Source organism: Pinus tabuliformis, chromosome X (assembly GCF_031772625.1).
Source record: "Pinus tabuliformis cultivar Carrire ecotype Pingquan chromosome X, CPIR1, whole genome shotgun sequence".
NCBI classification, from domain to species: domain Eukaryota; kingdom Viridiplantae; phylum Streptophyta; class Pinopsida; order Pinales; family Pinaceae; genus Pinus; species Pinus tabuliformis.
In genome coordinates this window covers 1378106741-1378130373 of record NC_142308.1, presented here as the reverse complement: position 1 = coordinate 1378130373, position 23633 = coordinate 1378106741, and positions in this window count along the sequence as shown.

Here is a 23633-nt window from a genome sequence, read left to right as displayed (position 1 = left end):
CAGGAGGAATCCCAAACTACCCTGAAAATTGTAGAATTGAATCTGGTGGACTCCTCATTGCAGGTACTGAACTGAAGACAGTGAGGGCTTAAATCTGGGAAAAAAGCTATTTCAGAATCATTCAGCAAGCATAAGCCCAGTAAGGAACATGGTTCTCTTATAGGTAAGGTTGTCCATTACCTTGAAGTTCGATGCTCAGAACCATGAAGTTCTGAAGAGAATGTTGTAAAAACCGTAGAGAATGCTCATTTTAACCAACCTATTAGGGTTTTTTTCTGTCTTAACTATCAATCCAACGGCCTTAAAATTTCTAATCGTCTAACATTTGATCTAATGGTGCAGATGATTACACGGTGGCAGTTTGGGGAGTTGATTTCAGAGGGAATATTTCTAATGATCTAATGATCTACCCCATGGTGAAGCCACCCAAACCTGTGCAAATATATGTACCACTTGTATATGGCTTCAAACTGCACCAAAGTGCAAGGAAGCTGTTCTTGGCTATTGAAAGATTGATGCAAGTAAAATTCCTTTTGTGTTGAAATTATTAGAATTTACTACATGCATATGGGATTTTGATGGCTTGAATTGAAATGAAGTTTAATGTTAAATGACATCAATGTATTCACTTTAAGAAGTCCCTTGTGAAGTCAACTTAATGGCTGATTAGCTCGTTATTTTTAAGAAATCCCTTTTGAGGTCAACTTAATGGCTGATTAGCTCTTTATTTTTATCGTGATTATTTAAGTTCTAGCAGCTCAATCCTGATCAATGTGTCTACATTCAGAGCATTCATTCGTATTGACTACCAGTACTGTTGCAGATCCCATGATTACAATGAAACCAACATGGCCCATCCAATATGAATCAAGGCCTACATTCCCATTAAAAGCAGATGGAAGAAGGCTGTAGATAATCAGCTACAACCACAGTTCACACCAAGGGAGAATAGAAGATGTTGCATAGTTAACAATGACCATACATTTTAGAACTACATTATGAGGGAATAGAATGACAATACCAATGCCACAATTCTCCCTTTTACTGGAGCCATCTAAGAAACCCCATTCATTTCCTTTAGATAGCACCAACCCCCGTATAATTGTTCTTGTTTTGTTTTTATATATCTCTAAACCCAAAGCCGCAGGCTTTCTTCAATATAGTTTAGAAACAAGCGAATTTTAATTTTTAGGAAAAGCAAAACCTCTTTCCAAAAATTCTCCTCGAAAGGGAAAAAAACAAATAGATGGTCAATATAAAATACCATCCTTTTTTGGCTAAAATATCCCATGTGAAGATTTTCCTTTCAAGAATAAGTCATATAAGAAGATGGCATTTCAGGGGTACTTTGACACTTCCAAACTAAATTAAACCACTATTTTGATTCATAGGGCATATTTTATTGAATGAAAGAATAATATCTTTTCTTTGTAGAAATAACCCCACATTTCTTATTTTTAGAACAAGAAAGGCTATCATTTTCATGACAATTTAAAGAATTACATTCTTTTCTCGAAAAAGATTACATTCACACACTTCCAAACTAAATTAAACCACTATTTTGATTCATAGGGCATATTTTATTGAATGAAAGAATAATATCTTTTCTTTGTAGAAATAACCCCACATTTCTTATTTTTAGAACAAGAAAGGCTATCATTTTCATGGCAATTTAAAGAATTACATTCTTTTCTCGAAAAAGATTACATTCACCAATAAAAACTGGGGCTATTTGTAAAGTTTGTGAAGAAGCCTAAACTTGGTTATCAACATTTGTTAGATCATCTCTAGCAACATTTGCAATATACACTATAAGAATTTAGAAATTATAATAGATTGATAGAAATTTTGTGCCTACCATTACACCCAAATGAGGGATCTCCCTCAATAAATGCATTATTTCCATTACCAATTTTTTTGGTTGATCTATTTTTCCACACTATGAGAATTTACAAATTATACTAAATTGGGAGAGAGTTTGTGCCTACCATTATACTCAATCCACGGGGCTCGCTCAATTAATGCATTTTTTCCATTAGCAATTTTCCATGTGTTCTATTTTTCCATAACCTATTATACCTTGGACCACATTTCTTCAAATCATGATCAAGCTCCACAAGTTGTTTACTTCATGATCAAGCTCCACAAATTGTTTTCAAACAACATCCACCACCCACCTATAGAGATTACTAACTTTTAAATATCTTGAGTCAATATTATGATTTATTCCAAAAACTTTTATTTTTTTTTAATTGTACAAAATCATATAATTTTTTCTCATCATTTAAATTAAATTAATATATTTCTAATTAAAAAAATTCAAATAATATAAAACATTAAAAAAAAAAAAAAAAAAAATTATCTAAATCGATTATAAAGAATCAAACTAAACTCACAAAGACATGAAAATTACCCACCATCTATATAAGGGCATTGCACATCATCCATTCTCACTTATGGTTACTGCAATTCCTCCTCATCATGTTATTAGATCTCACATCCCGGGGACCTCCAAACACCTCTATCATGAGTTTTCATCATTTAAATTAAATTAATATGTTTCTAATTAAAAAAATTCAGATAATAGAACATAAAAAATAATAAAGTGTTTCTCTCAATTCATTATAAAGGAAGCAAACTAAGCTCACAAAGACATCAAAATTACCCACCATCTATATAAGGGCATCAGCATTCCACATCATCCATTCCCACTTATGGTTACTGCAAAGCCTCGTCAACTTGTTATTAGATCTCACACGCACAGGCCTCCCATTCAACTAATACACCATTAAAAATAATAATAATAATAATTAATTTCCAGATCCATTATAAAGGAATCAAACTATGCTCACAAAGACATGAAAATTAGCCACCATCTATATAATGGCATCAGCATTGCACATCATCCATTCCCACTTATCAGCATTTCCCATCATCCATTCCCACTTATCGTGAGTGCAATCCCTCCTCAACTTGTTATTAGATCTCACACCCACGGGGCCTCCGAACACCTCTATCTTTCTTTCTCTATCTCATTTCGCCATCCAGCTTTACACAATAGCAGATTTTACTGTGCAACGGAATAAAAATGGGATTCCAGATTCAGGTGGCTTATAGTTGGAGCGGTGCCGGAGTGAGGAATCAAATTCCGGCACATTCATGAGCGGTTGCTAAGAACTCTTCAAGGGTATAGCGTCCTGGTCGTGCTAAATGTCAAAAGCAAATACTTAAGCAAACCATGTATATCCCGCGTGAAACTTCACTCAAATGGGCGTGAAACGTTACTCGGATGTTTAAAACCATGTATATGCAGCGTGAAACTTCAATCAAATGTTTAACTAATGTAAACGAAACAGAAAGTCAAAGAAACATTACAAATATGAGACATCAGGCCTGACACAGAAACCATTATCCACAAGAAACATCATGTCTGACATAGAATTATACAGTTGTCTGACACGGAAACCATTATCTGCAGCAAATATCATGCCAACCTATAATGACAAATGCTCTCATGTCATTCGCATTAATTAAAGCGACTGCTGCGCGGGCTGGAATTTGTGACGTTATGCAGAAAGATCTTCACATTTGTAGAAGTATTTTCCAGGCGCTTAGTGTAACGAGGAGGAGTTCCCTTGAAAGTTATGGAAATTCTGGTCATGAAAGAAAATTTGACAAAGATTTTTGTAAATCTAAGTTATAGCTTTTAAATTTCAAAATTTTTGGTGTCTTAGACTTTTTGATGGTGCTGAATCCATTTCCATCATCAAAAACATGATTCAAACACTGCCTCTACCAGATTTTTTGAAATGTTTTTGCCCAATTACTTTTGGCAGTCCTAGCAATTCCCCACCTCATTAGAATACTCTTTTTTCAGGTTGGTCAGAGTAAAATTTTGAAAAAAAAAAACAACCTTTGAAATAGTAAATTTGATATCTAAATACTTATGTTCTCTGCCATGAATTTTAATAAGTGATTTGATTTTTTATAACAATTTTTTAAGTGGATTAGGCGCAAATGACATTCATTCTTGCCTAGAAAAAAACAAATATAGAAAATGGTTAGTGTAGTTACATTCTCTGGTAACACTTTTAGTGTAACTACTTTAAAGCATATTTCTATATTATTATAAAAAATGGTATATAATCACCCAAAACAATTTGACATTTGTCCATTATACTTTTTATAACTACTTTAAAATTTATTTTTATATTGTTATAAAAAAGTTTACATACAACAATTTATATGAAAAATAAATAACCGTCATAAAATTTCCACTTGACCAGAAAAATAAATTAAAATTTCCAATCCTCATCAGGCCTGTAATGACTCCCTAAACTGTCTACAAACCAGCCAACAAGAAAGAAGGCGTGAATTAAAGCCATGAAAAACGGAACGAAAACCCATCCTTATCTCGGTAGCTGATTTCTGTAAGATTTTAGTATTGGAGGGGAGATTAGTGAGTTAAAAAAATTGATTTCAGTTTACTCTATATTCCAGAATATTCTTAAAATCTAGACCATCTAATTAAATGTTAAATTGACTTTACTGAAAATTTATTAGACTAAGACAATCCAGTTAAATTGAACACTAAAGTACCACGTTAACAAATCAAAAACATGATTATAGTTTAAGTTTTCAGTCGAATCTGTAACGGTAGAATATCATGGTTAAAACAGTGGCTTAAACAAACCAAAACACAATTGACAAACGTTAAGGGAAGTAGTGAAAAGAGCACCGTTAATGTCCACAAGAATTCCCAGGAACTCCACTGTCGCGAAGAGAGACTGCCGGGGGCTGGCATATTTAGTATTTTTTCTTAATATCGCGCAGAGGGCAGCAGTGATTCGGAGAAGTCGTTTTATGTGGGAGAATAGAGTCCACGATCCGTTACTCGGTTGATGAACCATAAAATTTAATCCAGGACGTATTTGGACCACCGAACGAATATTTTTCCTTACTAATAGGTGGTGATTGTGTCCTTCTGGTTTATATAACTTACGGATTTTGCGTCTCGTTCTTCTTTCAGGTTGCCAACTCAGAATACCCTGCTGCCTGTTTTATTAACCTGAGTACACAGATGAGCACGAGAACGACGGGACGTGATCATATTACTATTATCGTTTTTGTTTCTCGGCACAACTATTTCTAGGAACAACGATTTTTGTGCTGTATAATATATTGATTTTCTGGCAGATTGATATTGGGAGTTGTCCCTCCCTTTATACTGTTGTGCATTTCTCTTGTATAATGCTGTTTATGTGAATGTCATGGGCTTTCACTTATATAAAGGAACACATTAATAATACTTGGTACCAAAAATAAGACTAAGTATGGAATGTTAGGCGTAGCCTACAATGGCAAGTATTGGCAAAAAGAAAACAATTGGTAGTGCCGCACCTCGCTATAAGCGGTTGAAAGATTACCGGAGGTGGAGGGGTTGTACATTTATGATGGACGGGAAGATGTACCCATTGGTGTTCCAACGATGCCAGCTCGTTCGAGAATTCGTTCGAGGAAATCGTTCGAGAATTCGTTCGAGGAAATCGTTCGATAATTCATTCGAGTAAATCGTTCGAGAAGTCATTCAGAAAAGTCGTTCGGGCAAAACTCGGGCAAGGTCGTGTGGCGACTCAGGTGAGGTCGTTTGGGGGACTCGGATGAAGTCGTGTGGCGACCCAGGTGAAGTCATTTGGGCGAACTAGGTGAAGTCGTGTGGCGACTCGTGTGAATGAGCTCAGGTGAACGAGTTGAGTGAACGGGTGGACGTGCGAACGGGCTGCCGGGTGATGGCGCGTCGTGCACGCCGAAACGAAGAATCGTGCCAACGGGCAACCGGGTGAGGGCGTGCCGTGCATGACGAAACAATGGAAAGGGTAAAGTGTTGAGATTGTGAACGGAGGTGTGACTCATGCGGAGGCGCCCGTGTGTGGCGACTTGGTTACAACGAGACATGCCCAAGTTGGGAAAACAACATGATCGTGTGACGAGGTGAACGAAGGGTTAGTGAGTCGTGCGGCGACTATGCGGAGCCGCCGACAAGCTCGGCAACCGAGTTTGCCGAAGTTGAAAATTAGCTAAGTGTAAATTTGGAGTTTCCCAAGATTTAACTTGTACTTTGTAAAAGTGAAGATTGTCTAATATATTGATTCAGGTAGACTCATATTGCAGGGAGTTGCCCCTCCCTTTATAGTGTTGTGCATTTCTCTCGTATAATGTTGTCTGTGTAACGACCTGCGATTCCACCGATAAACGACTACGTTAGGATGGAGAGAGCGTGTGGTTAGTAGGTCGAACGAGCTGTGATCCGCTTGAAGTGCAAGCTCCCTTGGGTGTGCAATAATGAGTTATGCGCATATAAAGGCCGAGTTGATGTTTATATGTGTGGAGACACGGTTTGAAATATATGGAGGCCGACCATCAAATGTAGTGAAGTTGATGGTGGGTGATACGTTTGGAGAGGAGGCCGACTTGGAGATTAGAGCATTTGCGATGGCATATATATTGGAGGTGCGCTAGAGGCATTTCCATCATCGCTAAACAATCACTCTTCGCTGATGTGAGTAAGGTGCAGGTCTAAGTGTGCATAGCTATGGAGAAGAGGCGCAGATTGGAGATGCACCCGTTCTTGGGCAAGGCCGCACGAAGGAGACTCGCTTGACTCGGTTGTGGGTGAAGGGTGCGGGCAGGAGCGCCCAGTGGTTGGGTGAGGCGTGCACTGGTGTATGGTGTCCGGTTTGTGCGATGACTTGGCACGGGTTCTTGGGTGACCCGAGTGAGCGCCCGCCCATTGTGCAAGTGTGCACGGTGACTTGGAGAAGTGTTGAGATTGTGAACGAAGGTGTGTCTCGGGCAGAGGCGCTCGTGTGTGGCGACTTGGAGGTGCGCCCAAGTTGGGCGAACAACACGATCCTGTGACGAGGTGAACGAAGGGTTGGTGAGTCTTGCGGAAGTGTTGACGAGCTGGGCAACCGAGTTTGCCAAAGTTGAAAATTGGCTAAGTGTAAATTTGGGGTTTCCCAAGATTTAACTTGTAAAACTTTGTAAAATTAAAGATTGTATAATATATTGATTCGGGCAAACTCATATTGCAGGGAGTTGCCCCTCCCTTTATACTATTGTGCATTTCTCTTGTATAATGTTGTTTATGTGAATGTTATGGGCTTTCACTTGTATAAAGGAACACATTAATAATACTTGGTAATGAAAATAAAACTAAGTATGGAATGTTAGGCGTAGTCTACAATCGTAAGTATTGGTGAAAATAAAACGATTAGTAGTGCCGCACCTCGCTATAAGCGATTGAAATACTACTGCAGGTATAGGGGCATGACAAGTGGTATCAGAGATGGTCCAAGTTTTGCAGGAAACTTGGTGAACTGAATCAAGGAGCTAATTCTACGAAGACCGAAGACATGGCAAGGAGTTCAAGTTTTGTAGGTGACAGGTGGAATATCAGGGTGATTTAGGTGAATGGTGAAACAGGTTTAGCAGAGGAGAAGCTTTATGCTTGGGCCAAGCTGAATGACAAGCCATGGCAAGTTTGGAAGAATGCGAAGGGAAGCTCTTGCTTACCTTATACAGGTTTAAGCTGTTGAAAGAAGAGAATCCCGGATTCAAAAGGAACTTGAAGTCTTGTAAAAAATATTGAAGGTGAACTTCTTCATCTTGGTTGGACAATGGAGTAGGATGAAGTTGTAGATTGTGCTAACCAGGAGGAGGAAGCTGTGATGATTGAGGATGTTGCAGATGTGACATCGATGGAGGATGAACTTGAGATTGATCAAGTTGGACCAGGATCGTGTGGCTTGCAAACATGGATGGATGAGGACATTCCTATGGAGGAGCCTCATGATGATGATGAATTAAGTATTGATACTTGTGTTTCATCTGAGCATTTGGTGGATGGACCATATGTAGGGAAGGGAAAAATCAGTTTGTCAATGCTAGGGAGGATCTTACCATGGATGACTATGGTGAAACCTTGTATGGAGAAGCAAGGATTGTCATCAATGTTCCAGGACTTGCTGGGATTGTTTATGACCTCATGGTAGAAGGTGCAAAGGCCCGTGACAAGGGAGGAACATGATGATCATTGTGAAGAATTGGGTCATGCTTTAGCCACATGGAGAATTGGCTAAGTTCCCGGCATGACTCATGGACAGATTGGAGGGCACACACTTGAGGTATAATAATACCTGGGTGGACTTCTCATGGCCGAGACCAGGAGAAAGTCTTGGTGGAACCTTTAGTGGGGGAGCTATGATGGAAGGGACTCATGATGATGATGACGATATGGTTGGGTGACCGAGTTCACTAGACCGAAGATTGCAGACTTGGATGAGGATGACCGATTGTTGTGATGGGTCTACTTGGTTGGACTACATGGGCAACTTATTCATGGACATCAGGTTGGAGACATGGAGCATGGCAGTCTTATGCAGGGACATTATGCAAGAGCACTTGTAGAGGTGTCACTTATGGGCATCCAATGAGGAGTGCCACAGAAGGGATGTTGTGCATGTGGATTTTCTGATGTGACATGGAGACTTATTACTTATGAGCCAATGGAGAGGTTGTGCACTTATGTACAACAAGGCCATGGACTTTGATGGAGTTGTGAGCAGAGTATGGAGCATTCCTACTACATGGAGAGTTGAGGCATCTTGCAGAGACCTTTGGTTGAGACTTGTATGCTTGCTGAGATGTTGGTTGGAGATGACTCATGGAACTCATGATGACATGAGGTTGTGACTTTTACGGACTTCATATATGGTGGACTTAGAGGATCTGATGCATTGAGGAGCTGAGGTCAAAGATTTTTATGTAGGATTGGGTGCATACTTTCAAGTACATGTATGGGTGTGGCTTGAAAGAGTGACTCGATGTGGAGGATCGATATGAGACACTTTGGAGTGATGGAGTTACAACGATGATGATGCCTTGGTGGCAACACTTGGGCATGGGTTCAGCCGAGACTTAACCACTTTTGGCACATGGGAGCTGATTGATCTGTGATCATGGGCAACACATGGATAGATGAGACAGGTGTATACTTGTTTCTATAGCAGATTTGAGGGATGGCACGTATAGATATGATGGAGGTTGCTTCATGGACCTGGATGTGCCACATCGAGAGTCGGAGTTTGAGGAGATGGCCTCTTCATATTGAGGAGGCACACATATGGATGATGATGTTGGGATAGATGTGACTGATTTGAGGCATCACATTAGTACCAGACATCATGGACAACATGTTGCAGATGAGATGAGGGCTACTTCATGAACCTGAGCATGGCTTACTTATATGGAGATGGATTCTTGATCGAGTTGAGGATGTGATGGGATGTTCTGAGAAATAGTTGATGGTGGCATGAGGATGTGCATTCTCATGGTTTGAGTGTGATAGTCAGACTGATCACCCGACTAGTTTGAACATGGGGGCCGACATGTACAAAGATGTGTTAGCATTGTGTTGGAGTATCATGGCAGCAGTTCACATGAGGACAACACATGATGAGGTCTACACGACAGGTTGCAGGGAGCATGTAGCTTGGATGGAAGGACCGGCCTTCCATGATGGGGAGCAACATGTGGAGATTGTGACAAGGTGATCGATGGTCATGGATTGAGATGATTTCCGATTTATGACATATTGATGGGGTGTATGCCTTGGTATGGTGATCTTGGTGACAGATGGTTACCTGGACGAGACATGATGGAGACAGTGGTTCTACATATGCTGCAGAGATGTTTGCAGTATGTGGAGGAGTTGACATCATGGATGAGACATTGTTGATCTTGGTGGATGGCTACCACGATGGTATGTTGTTGAGGAAGACAACGAATTAAGGTGGAGAAGGATGTAACGACCTGCGATTCCACCGATAAACGACCGCGACCGGATGGAGAGGGCGCGCGGTTAGTAGATCGAACGAGCTGCAATCCGCTTAAAGTGCGAGCTCCCTTGGGTGTACGATAATGAGTTATGCGCATATAGAGGGCGAGCTGATGTTTATATGTGTGGAGACATGGTTTGAAATATCTGGAGGCCGACCAACATATGTAGTGAAGCCGATGATGGGTGACACGTTTAGAGAGGAGACCGACTTGGAGATTAGAGCATTTGCGATGGCGTATATATTGGAGGTGCGATGGAGGCATTTCCATCATCGCTCAACAATCACTCTTCGCTCATGTGAGTAAGGCACAGTTCTAAGTGCACATAGCTAAGGAGAAGAGGCGCAGCTTGGAGATGCGCCCGTTCTTGTGCAACGCGACATGAAGGAGACTTGCTTGACTCGGTTGTGGGTGAAGGGCGCGAGCAAGAGCGCCCGCCGGTTGGGTGAGGCGTGCACGGGTGTGTGGCACCCGGTTTGTGAAATGACTTGGCATGGGTTCTTGGGTGACTCGGGTGAGCACCCGCCCATCGTGCAAGTGTGCACGGTGACTTGGAGAAGTGTTGAGATTGTGAACAGAGATGTGTCTCGGGTAGAGGCACCCATGTTTGACGACTTGGAGGCACGCCCAAGTTGGGCAACCAACACGATTGTGCGACAAGGTGAACGAAGGGTTGGTGAGTTGTGTGGTGACCGTGCGGAGGCGCAAGCGAGCTGGGCAACCGAGTTTGCCGAAGTTGAAAATTGGCTAAGTGTAAATTTGGGGTTTCCCAAGATTTAACTTGTAAAGCTTTGTAAAAGTGAATATTGTATAATATATTGATTCGAGTAGACTCATATTGCAGTGAGTTGCCCCTCCCTTTATACTGTTGTGCATTTCTCTTGTATAATGTTGTTTATGTGAATGTTATGTGCTTTCACTTGTATAAAGGAACACATTAATAATACTTGGTAATGAAAATAAAACTAAGTATGGAATGTTAGGCGCAGTCCACAATCGTAAGTATTGGTGAAAAGAAAACGATTGGTAGTGCCGCACCTCGCTATAAGCGGTTGAAAGACTACCGCAGGTGTAGGGGCGTGACAGATGACGTCAAGCACGAGAACGACGAGACGTGATCATATTACCATTATCTTTTTTGTTTCTGGGAACAACAATTTTTGTACAAAGGTCGAATCCATCAACCTGTCTGACATGAACATGGCTATATTCTTCTATATTTTTCAAACTATCATGGTTAGAATATTTGTGTTACAGTGTAGTGTTTTAGTGGGGTGTTGTATAATTTAGTATGGAATGGACAGGTGTTTTATAATTTAGTAAAATGGAGAACTGTATTTTTTTTTTAGGTTTAATTTACATTTTACATATATTTCTAAAATAAAAATAAAATGTTAGGTAAACTGAAAAACAACATAAATAGAAAATAAATATATATGTGTAGTTAATTTTAATTAAAAGTGTTGTAAAACATAATCTTATTTTATATGTTTTCTCAATCCATTATTGCTATTACAACCAATAAAAAATATATATTATGAAAAAATACTTCAGCCTTAGTGTTAACTAATAATAAAATATTTGAACATCTATGTAAAATAACAATTCATTATTGATATTACAACCAATAAGAAAGATATATGGAAAAAATAGTTCACCCTTAGTGTTAACTAATAATAAAATATTTGAACGTGTATGTAAAATAGTACAATAACTAAAAGAAGAAATAGTTTTAAATTTTATAAAACAAAATCAATAAATAAACTCTTTGGATATCTATGTTAACTAATTTATATATATTATCCCATAATAAAATATATCAATGTGAAGAATTACTCGACATTAAACAAATTTAATCACTTCTTAATAAAAGTAACCAGTCTAGATCTATCTTAACTCCGGATTTATCAAGCGCCGAGAAGGGTCAAATCTATTTTTTTAGTGCAAAAATTGAGGAAATGTTTGCACTTGGATATTTGATCCTCTAGGCACTAGATAGATCCAAGCTTGATAGATCCAAAGTTAACATGGATCAAGGCATAAATCCAAGCTTGATAGATCCAAAGTTATCATGGATCAAGGCAGGGTTTCAGTAGTTACAGCCAAAGAAAATGTAACAAACATATGATTGGTTTTATCAATAACATGTAAATTCAACTAATATTAATATAATCATTTTAAATATGCTAAATATTTGTCAAATTAATGTGGTCATTTTAATTTTAAATTTGAATGTGTGGCATTGTAATAGTGTTGAATGATAGAAATTGTGAATAATAAGAATATAGTCCATTACAAAGAGTCTTCATTATGATTGATCTCAAACTATTTTCTTCTGCTATTCTTCTTATAGTCACTCTTGTTACTTTTGTCATCTTTTCATATCGATTATATGAAAATGACAGATTAAATCGTAAACCATTTAAATATTTAGTTCTAGATATTAATTTATCTCTGTTTCTCTGCAACATTAATAGGTTGAATTATTATAACACAAAAGTCAATGTACATTGTCAATGCACAATGTTAATCCGATAACTTTAAAATTAATGTACCATCATACATCCAATTACGTCAAATTAGAAATCGAAATCTACACTAAAATCAATGCATCTAATCCAAGCAATCAAATAAGATTAGAAAACAATATTTACACTGAAATCAATGCATCTAATGCAAGCAATCAAATAGGATTAGAAATAAACATTTAGACTCAAATCAATGCATGTAGTTCAAGTACGCAAATTGGATTATAAACCAACATCTACACTGAAATCAATGCATGTAGTGCAGGTAAGAAAATAGGATGATAAACCAACATCTACACTAAAATAAATGCATCTCATGGAAGTAATCGAATAGGATTAGGAAGCACCATCTACACTGAAATCAATGCATTTAGTGCAAACAATCAAATGGGATTAGAAATTGTCTACATTGAAATCAATGCATCTAATGTTGGGTGTGGAGCCTGATTATCTTCTATATTCAAAGGTATCGCCACATAGGACCCCAGTTCGAAAGAGGGGCGGCAACGCTGCCCGTAAAATATTCGCTGCCCCCCCCGGCGGGGGGTTTCGGGGGCAGCGCCCCCGAAGCGAAAAACAACTGTAAAATTGCCTTCTAAAAGTATAGTAATTTCTAGTCAATCTGGGCCGTTCATCAGGCGGATGATCTGACGGTAGAACTTATGTTTAGTTTAGAGTTTTTTTCCCTAGAAGGAAACCCCTCTCTTTGTATGAGGGTATTGTATTTGAGGCTGTGTGAGAGATGTGTATTTGGTGAGCAAGAAACAGAGAGGTGAGACTGTGAGAGACAACAGAGGATATTACAGCGGATTTGCTGTAGGTTGTATCTATTCATTTTGCTGGATAATAGAATGGAAGGACTGGCTGTTCGGGGTGGACGTAGCCCAAACTGGGTGAACCACGTATATCTGTGTCTCTCTTGTTTTTTGCGTTTTCTGTGTTTATATTTCTGCAATATTTTATGTGTTCCATTGCTCCGTAATATATAATTTTCTAACAACTGGTATCAGAGCCGAAGGTCTATTTGGCTGATAAACTCGCAGGAAAGAAGGGTTCCTGGTTCGAGTGGGAGCAATGGCGGAAGATGGTAAGTTTAGGGTCGAGAAATTTAACGGCCAAAACTTCTCGCTGTGGAAGATGTAGATGGAAGATTATCTGTATCACGAAGATCTATACCTACCATTGGGCGGAAAAACAAAGATGCCGACGGGTATGAAAGACGAAGAATGGAACCTTCTCAATAGGAAGGCACTCGGAACAATACGGTTGTGCCTTGCTGCGTCAGTCGCCTTCAACATTTCGAAGGAAACCACGACAGAGGGTTTGATGCAAACCTTGTCGAAACTATATGAAAAACCCTTGGCCTCAAACAAGGTATTTCTTATGAAACAGTTATTTAATATGAATATGTCAGAAGGTGGATCTGTTGCAAACCATTTAAATGATTTTAATACAGTTACAAGTCAGTTAAGTTCTGTAGGGGTAAACTTTGATGATGAAGTTAGAGCTCTGTTATTCTTGTGCTCATTACCAGAAAGTTGGAATGGTTTGGTAATGGCCATTAGTAACTCCGTTTCTGGATCTAGTACTTTAAAGTTTGATGATGTTGTCGGTGCTATCCTTAGTGAGGAAATGCAACGAAAAAGCTTTGGTGAGACATCGGGAAATGCTTTGAGTGCAGAGTCTAGAGGAAAAAAAATGGTAAGAGGAAAGAGCTCAGGATATCGCAGTAAATCAAGGAAAGGCAAATCCAAGTCCAGATCAGGGATAGTGTGTTGGAAATGTGGAAAGAAAGGACACCTAAAGAAAGACTGTAGATCTCGGAAGGGAAAAGAAGGAGATGCACAGCAAGAAAACAATCATGAAGCAAATGTGACAGGTGAGGTGTTACAAGATGCTTTGATTCTTTCTTTCGAAAATATTACTGATTCCTGGGTGACAGATTCAGGGGCTTCATTCCATGCCACACCTAATAAGAAATACTTTCATGACTATGTTCAAGGAGATTTTGGACAAGTTCGTCTGGCTGATGATAAACCCTGTAAAATCTTTGGAATGGGTAAGGTTCTTGTAAAACAGCAGAATGGAAACCAATGGCTATTAAAGGAGGTAAGGCATGTTCCAGATCTAAAGAAAAATCTGATTTCAACAGGGCAGTTAGGCAGTGAAGGTTGTGTGACAACTTTCACAGATAAAGCTTGGAAGGTCACCAAAGGAGCCTTGGTAACAGCAAAAGACGAAAAGGTTGGTACATTGTATTTATGCAATGGTATTTCTAACTCTGTTAATGCTTTAACTTCCAAAGGAGCAGATGCAGCATTATGGCATCATAGGCTCGGACACATGAGTGAAAAGGGGATGAAGATTCTTCACTCAAGGAATTTTTTGCCGGGTTTGAAGAATGTTGATTTGGACTTTTGTGAGAATTGCATTTATGGAAAACAGAAGAGAGTCAGATTTCTTAGAGTTGGGAAAGAAAAGAAGAATGAAAAATTAGAGCTTGTGCATACAGATGTATGGGGACCTGCTCAGGTATCATCTCTCGGTGGTTCTCGTTATTATGTTACTTTTATTGATGATGCAACTAGAAAAACTTGGATTGATTGTATTAAGAATAAATCTGATGTATTTGATACTTTCAAGAAATGGAAATCTTTGGTTGAGATTGAGACAGGAAAGAAATTGAAGTGTCTTAGATCAGACAATGGAGGTGAATATTGCAGCAAAGAGTTTGATAGGTACTGTTCAGAGCATGGAATTCGCAGAGAGAAGACAGTTCCAAGAACACCACAAGAAAATGGTGTGTCAGAAAGGATGAACAGAACAATCATGGAGCGTGCAAGGTGCATGAGATTTCATGCAGGATTGCCTTTACAGTTTTGGGCAGATGCTGTAGATACTGTTGTTTATCTAATAAACAGAGGGCCTTCAAGTTCCTTGGATGCTGGTGTTCCAGAGGAAGCATGGACAGGTAAAAAGGTAAACTACTCTATTTTAAAGCCTTTTGGTTGTGAGGCCTTTGTCCATATTGATAAAGAAAATAGAACAAAGCTTGAGGCAAAGTCAAAGAAATGTACCTTTATTGGATATGGTGTTAATGATTTTGGTTATCGCTTATATGATTACAAAAATCACAAAATCATTAGGAGCAAAGATGTAATATTCGATGAAAAGGTCTTGTATAAGAATCAGTTGCAGGAAAAGAAATAGGAAAAGGAAAACAAGGAATACGCAGTTCTTGATGAAATCACTGAAAAAGTAAAGGTGCTTGAAAATAATAATAATCAACAACCACAACAACAGCAACCACCACAACAACAACAGTCACCCGAAACACCTGAAAGTGGTGTTAGAAGATCTACCAGGATAAGTAGACCCCCTGAACGAGACTCTCCTTTATTATATTATTTATTGTTGACTGATTCTGGTGAACCCAAATGTTATGAAGAAGCAATGCAGGTTGAAAGCAGGAAGAAGTGGGATGTAGCCATGGAAGAAGAGACGGACTCCTTAATGCATAACCAGACTTGGGATTTAGTCAGGTTGCCTGTAGGAAAAACTACATTGAAGAATAAATGGGTTTACAAGCTGAAGGAAGAAGATGGAGGAAAACAGAGGTATAAAGCTAGACTTGTGGTGAAGGGGTTTGCACAGAAGAAAGGTATTGATTTTGATGAAATATTTTCTCCTGTTCTTAAAATGACTTCAATCATAACTATCTTAAGTCTTGTAGCAGCTGAAGATTTGTATCTTGAGCAGCTAGATGTAAAGACAACCTTTCTCCATGGGGATTTGGAGGAAGAAATATATATGCAGCAACCACAAGGATATGAGGTGAAAGGGAAGGAGAAACTAGTGTGCAGGTTGAAGAAGAGCTTGTATGGCTCAAAACAGGCTCCAAGGTAGTGGTATCTAAAATTTGACAAGTTTATGTTTGAACAAGGTTATACTAGATGTCACTCTGATCATTGTGTTTATTTGAAAAAGCAAAATGATGGAAACTATATTATATTGTTATTGTATGTAGATGACATGCTTGTTGCAGGATCTAACATGCAGGAAATAAATGTGCTCAAAAAGAAAATTGGCAAATTCATTTGCAATGAGGGATTTGGGAGCTGCAAAACAAATCCTTGGTATGAGAATAACTATAGACAGGAAAAATCGTAAATTAACATTGTCTCAGAATGAGTACATACAAAAGGTGTTGAAAATATTTAACATGCACAATGCAAAACCTGTTAGTACACCTTTTGCTAGCCATTTCAAACTTAGCAAGGAAATGTGCCCAAAGACCCAAGAAGACATGGATTATATGTCTAAAGTTCCATATGCATCAGTAGTTGGAAGCTTAATGTATGCAATGGTCTGCACAAGGCCTGATATTGCACATGCAGTGGGAGTTGTAAGCAGGTACATGAACAATCCAGGAAAGGAACATTGGATGGCAGTGAAATAGATTCTCAGATATTTGAAAGGTACCACAAATCAAGCATTAAGATTTGGTGGTTCAAACATCTCCCTACAAAGATATGTTGATGCAGATATGGCAGGTGACAGAGATAATAGGAGGAGCACTACAGGATATGTATTTACTGTTGGAGGAATAACTGTCAGTTGGGTTTCAAAAATCCAAAGTGTTGTTGCACTTTCAACAACAGAAGCAGAGTATGTTGCTGCTACAAAGGCTAGTAAAGAAATGATTTGGTTCCAAAGGTTTATGGTTGAATTGGGTAAGGAGCATGATATGGGCACATTATACAGTGATAGCCAAAGTGCCATTCATCTTGCAAATAACTCAGCATTTCATTCCAGGACGAAACACATATAGCTCAAGTACCATTTCATACGATCAGTGTTGGAAGATGGAGAGTTGAAGCTGGAAAAGATACACACTAGCCAGAATCCTGTAGATATGCTAACAAAAGTTGTAACCAGGGAGAAACTGAGAATATGCTCAGTTTCAGTTGGTCTTCAAGGATGACGATGAAGATGAGAAACAGCTAGGTCCAAAAAGGAGTCATTGTCCAGCAAATGGAGTAGTGATGGAGTTGCTACAATCAGTCTCCAAGTGGGAGATTGTTGGGTGTGGAGCCTGATTATCTTCTATATTCAAAGGTATTGCCACATAGGACCCCAGTTCGAAATGGGGGCGGCAACGCTGCCCGTAAAATATTCGCTGGCCCCCCCCTGGTGTGGGGTTTCGGGGGCAGCGCCCCCGAAACTAAAAACAACTGTAAAATTGCTTTGTAAAAGTATAGTAATTTCTAGTCAATCTGGGCCGTTCATTAGGCAGGTGATCTGACGGTAGAACTTATATTTAGTTTAGGGTTTTTTGCCCTAGAAGGCAACCCCTCTCTTTGTATGAGGGTATTGTATTTGAGGATATGTGATAGATGTGTATTCGGCGAGCGAGAAACAGAGAGGTGAGACTGTGAGAGAAAACAGAGGATATTACAACGGATTTGCTGTAGGTTGTGTCTCTTCATTTTTCTGGATAATGGAAAGGAAGGACTGGCTGTTCAGGGTGGACGTAGCCCAAACTGGGTGAACCACGTACATCTGTGTCTCTCTTGTTTTGTGTGTTTTCTGTGTTTATATTTCTGCAATATTTTATGTGTTCCATTGATCCGTAATATATAATTTTCTAACATCTAGTGCAAGAAATCAAATATTATTATAAATTAACATCTACATTAAAATCAATGCATCTAGTGAAAGTAATCAAATAGCATTAGAAATCCTCATGTACACTAAAATCAATGCATTTAGTGCAAGAAATAAAATAGGATTAGAAATCATCTACATTGAAATCAATGCATCTAGTGCAAGCAACCAAATATCATTAGAAATCAACATGTACATTAAAATCAATACATTTATTGCAAGGAATCTTCTTCCCTCTCTCCCCCCTCCATATATATCTATATCTCCCTCCATCTCTCCTTCTTTGTCTCTCTATCTCACCCCCCAAACACACACACACATTCTCACTCCATATTTATCAATCTCTTTGTCCCTTTCTCCCTTTCTCCATCTCTCTCTTCTTCCCTCTCTTCACATTTCATCTATATCTATATGTCCCTTTGTCTCTATATATCACCCCCAAAACATACACTCTCTTTCTCCAATCTATCATCCATCCCTCTCTCTTTCTCTCTCTCTCCCACATTTTTATCTCTCTTCCCTCATGCTATCCTCTCTCCCTCTCTCCATCTTCCTTATCACTCCCTCTCTCTCTCTCGATCTTTCTCTCTCTCTTTACTTCTTATTACCTCCCTCTCTCTCCCCCTCCAACTCCATCTCTCTTTCCCTCCCTATCCACTCTCCCACATCCGCTCTCTTTTCCTTCCTCTCTCTCTCTCTCTTAACCCTCCAACTCTATTACTATATCTCTACCTCTCTCCTCTCTCCTTCTCTCCTTCTCTCCCCTATTCTCTCCACCTCTCCTTCTTTGTTTCTTTATCTCACCCGCAAACATACACTTTCTGTCTATCTCTCCCTTATCACTCCCTCTCTCACTCTCTATGTATTTCTTATCCCCTCCCTCTCTCCCCCTCCAACTCCATCTCCCTATCCCTCCCTCTCTCTCTCTCTCTCTCTCTCTCTCTCTCTCTCTCTCTCTTCCCTCCAATCCTATCTCTTCCTCCATCACTCCCGTCCTCTCTCTCAAGTCTTGTCTCTTGTTCTTCCTCTCTCTCCCTTTCTCTCCTACCTCCCTCTCTCTTCCCTCATCACTCTCTCTCTCTTCCCTCAAATCCTCTCTCTCTCTCTCTCTCTCTCTCTCTCTCTCTCTCCATGTGTGTTACTATATCCCTCCCTCTCCTTCTCTTGCCCCTTCTCTCTAACTCCCCTTCTTTATCTCTTTTTCTAACCCCTAAACATACACTCTCTCTCCTCATCTCTCCTTTGTCACTCCCTCTCTCTCTCCACTTCTCACTCTCTATGTCTTTCTTCTTCTCTCCCTCTCTCCCCCTCAAACTCCATCTCTCTATCCCTCCCTCTCTCCTCCTCTCTCTCAAGCCCTCTCTCTCCATTCCTTTCCTACCTCCCTATATCTTGCCCCATCTCTCTCTCTCTCTTCCCTCCAATCCTCTCACTATATCCCTCCCTCCCTCCTTCTCCCTCTCATCCCTCCATCTTTGTGTTTCCCTCTCGCTCTCTTACCCTTATATACCTCTCTCATTCCTCTCCCTCTCTCTCTCTCTCTCTCTCTCTCTCTCTCTCTCCATTTCTCCTCTCCCCTGTCCTTCAGTTTATCTTCATCTCTCCCTTGTCACTCCCCCTATCTCTCCACCTTTATCCCTCTATTTCTTTTTTCTTCCCTCCCATATATATCTAGAGTTAATATATATCATGATATATTAATATATATTATAATATAACAAATTTAATATTTTATTAATAAAAATTTACTAAATTTAATATTATAATATATTAATATGAATATTAAATTTAATAATAATACTAATATTAATCTTTTAATAATAATATTAGGGTTAGTAATGTTTTTTTGCATGGTATTAATAATAACATAGCCCATGTTATTTGACCCATAGGTTTCACCTAGATAAAATGCCTTTTTGGAGTCTCTTTTTTTAGTGTTTATTTATATTTTTATTTATTTATCGTAGCTCCAGTGTATTTATATTTTTATTTATTTAACATTCTTTTGGTCTAAATACAAAAAATGTTTTATTTATTTACCATACCTCTTTTTTGAGTGTTCATAAACCTCTTTATATTTTAAATTTATATTGTGTTTATACATAGTAATATTTAGATTGATAGATTAGAAATGTTAAATGTTAAATGTTAAACATTACATGTTTACATTTACATTTACATTTACGTTTTTATGTGAGATCTATCCCCATATTGAGTTGTAGAGGGCCTCCGAGCTCAATAAGACGAAGATGTGTAATTCATTTGATTCTTAACTTAAATTTTGGTAATAACAAAAAATAATCAATTTCATAAATAAAATATTTTTATATGTAAGATGTATTTTAAAATACAAGATGTGTAATTCATTTGATTCTTAACTTAAATGTTGGTAATAACAAAAAAAATCAATGTCATAAGTAAAATATTTTGATATGTAAGATGTATTTTAAAATATACCAGCATAGCTCTATTATAACTTTGAATACGCAAAGAGAGACAGATCAAATCTCTGAAAATGTAAACCTCTCCAAAAATAGAGGAAATGTTGCACCTAGAGAGATTTGATTCCTCTTCGCTCTGGGTAGATCTAGAGTTAAAATGAATCTATGCCAAATTCAAAAAATGTTTTAATTATAATATTTTTTCGATTGTCTTATATACTATACAACATTAATGTGTGTTACTTATGATCCACCGTTTCCACATATGTCCCCTCATATTCAAAAATAGAAAACATATATTTATAGAATATAATCTCCCTTTGTCTCCAAAAAAAACATTGAATTATATATATATATATATATATATGAACTCTATATTAAAAATGAAATAAATTATACACCTTTTTTACAATGGAACATGAAAATAAAAGAATTTTTTTGTTTAAAATATTTTATTTATATTATATAAAAATGATATAAAATTATGACATTTTTTCACTTGTTACATTGAAGTTGTTCTTTTTTGAAATTGGTCACGTGAAACATTGTGTACCTTTTCCATCTCCTTTTGATATTTGTTACTTCGCTATTTTTCCGATTAAATAATTTTGGTTCAATATTTGATTTGAATATAAAAAGTAACCAGTTGGTTCACTTTTGAAATAGGTCCAACTAGCCATGTTCTATCTGGGTTTGATTCGACGACGAATGTGAAGTAGGCATCAAAGCGGTGACTAATCCGAACTGCCCTTTCTCCCCATCTAATCTTGATCTTTGTTAATGGGTCAACAAAACAGAAACTGGCTCGACTAGTATTGAATGACACATGTATGATAAAAAAAACATACTTTTTTCAACAAGTAAAAAGCTATATTTATATTATCACATGGTTCATGCACATTATGGCTATATTCATGTATCCATATCATCATAGAAACTAGAACATCTGGGTTGTGTGATTTGCAAACCCCTATAAAGTGACCATATAGAAAGATGTACATACAGTGACTATATGACCAGAAAAGATCTCCATATTCCATATAGCAGATATATGAGAGCAGTACTAAAATAGAAAATTCCATCAAAAAGCTTTATGATGAAACAATATCAACCCATATACATAGTGTATCATAAAAAACCATTTCGCCAGCCGGTTCCGATGTTTACATGAAACATACAAAAAATGAGAAACATTTATACAAAAAGGATCAGAGAGTATATGTGCAACTATCCTAGGAATATGAACTCCACAATGTTGAGGATATTTTCCTCCATAAATATATCCATGTGCATTTCCCCCACCATTCCTTGAAGTCCTTTCTTTGAGAGATCATCCACAACCTGGTTATGCTCTCTACCAGTGTGATGGATTGGTGGATTCCCAAGTTGTATCCATATATTTTCAATTCTCCTTAACCAACCAAGAAGAGACGATTGTTTGATCTGTGCCTTGCCATTAACATGATCCATGATAATCTTTGAATCCCCGTATATATGGATGTCGGGGATATTGAAAAAACTAGTGAGCCATAAAATGCCCCATAGTGCCATCTTCTCTGCCTTATTGTTCGAGCCCATATCAACATTCCAGTGGACTCCGTATTGTAATTCATTTGACACTGCTATCCAGAAGCCACATCAACAGACATTTTTTTGAGTCGCTCCATCGAAAAAACCAATCGGGTACACCATTGGAGGATAATTTCTCCTTTGTTATTGTTTTTTGATAATATTCTCATGTACAGGAAATAATGAGTATAAGGATATGATCTTTTCATATACCAGCTTGTAATCGTTGGTAGTGTTCTTAGATAAATTACTATATCCCCATTTCCATATAGTCTACAAAGATAGGAGTGGAATAATCCTCCAAGCAAGCCTCTGTTTACTCCACCACCCCATACAATCTGCAATGTCATGAATTAGTTTATAAGGAAAACCATAATATATTGCTAGTTTTTCCCATACCTAGATTGTGAGGTGGCATTTGAGGAACATATGGTCATTTTTTGCCCCCTCATGTTTGCAGACTGTGCATATGCTTGGCCCATGCCATTTTTTCTTTTGGAAGTTCTCCCAAGTAAGATTTTTGTTGTGGTAAGCTAACCATGAGAATAGAATGATTTTAATAGGAATTTTTGTTTTCCAGAAAGCGTATAATATTGGATCCACCACACACCTGCCGCATCTTCCACTCAGAGAAGTATATATGTCCACCACCATTATAGTTCCAACTTTCATTCTCCCTAACCATGCCAAACTGTCATATTGAGCCTCCTGACATATACCCACTGTTTTTAAGCCGACACTAATTTGAGTCCATTCCAATGCTAAACTTCCATCCATCCCTAGTTCTTGTTGTGATTTCTATATAGGAGATCGATCCTGTCATGTATTAGTCAGTTGATTCTAGAAATAAATGCCTTTGCCATATAAAAAACCAAGTAGAAAATTAGATATATAGCAATCCCTGTCGGCACCCAGAATCTGACCCACCGCAATGATGATAGAGTGTCAGGTTCCTATATTCCACAGTAGGTGTTGAATAAAAAAAAATTCAACCTCTTGAAAGCTATACCATATGGCCGATCCACGCAGAATATCGGCGCTGTCCTTACGAAACTAGTAAACAAAATCTATGTCCTTCAAATATTTTTGTCTGATCACATTACTCCATGTACCAGACCCAGAGATAGCACGCCATAAGGATTTTATCAAACAGTGAACTTCCAAATATTCTAAGATTCATAATACCCTAGGACCCCATTTGTTTTGGGCAAGTTATATGAGATAATTTGGTCAAGTGGTATTTATGTTGATGATTGCAACCCACCGAAAGGAAACTAGCAACAATACGATTAATGTTATTGATGATGGCCTGAGCTATATGAAATAAGTGCGCCCAATATACCCCTAGCTCGGTAAGGACTCCCTAAGTGAGAGTTGCATGTCCACCCAGGGAAAAGCAACAATATTCCAACCTAGAAACTCTTTTGTAAAATAGGTCTACCATTCAGTGTCAAACATTGTTCCTATAACAACATGGTTCTATGTGGTGTCCAAGATACTTCATACCATTTTTCATCAGTTCTGCCTC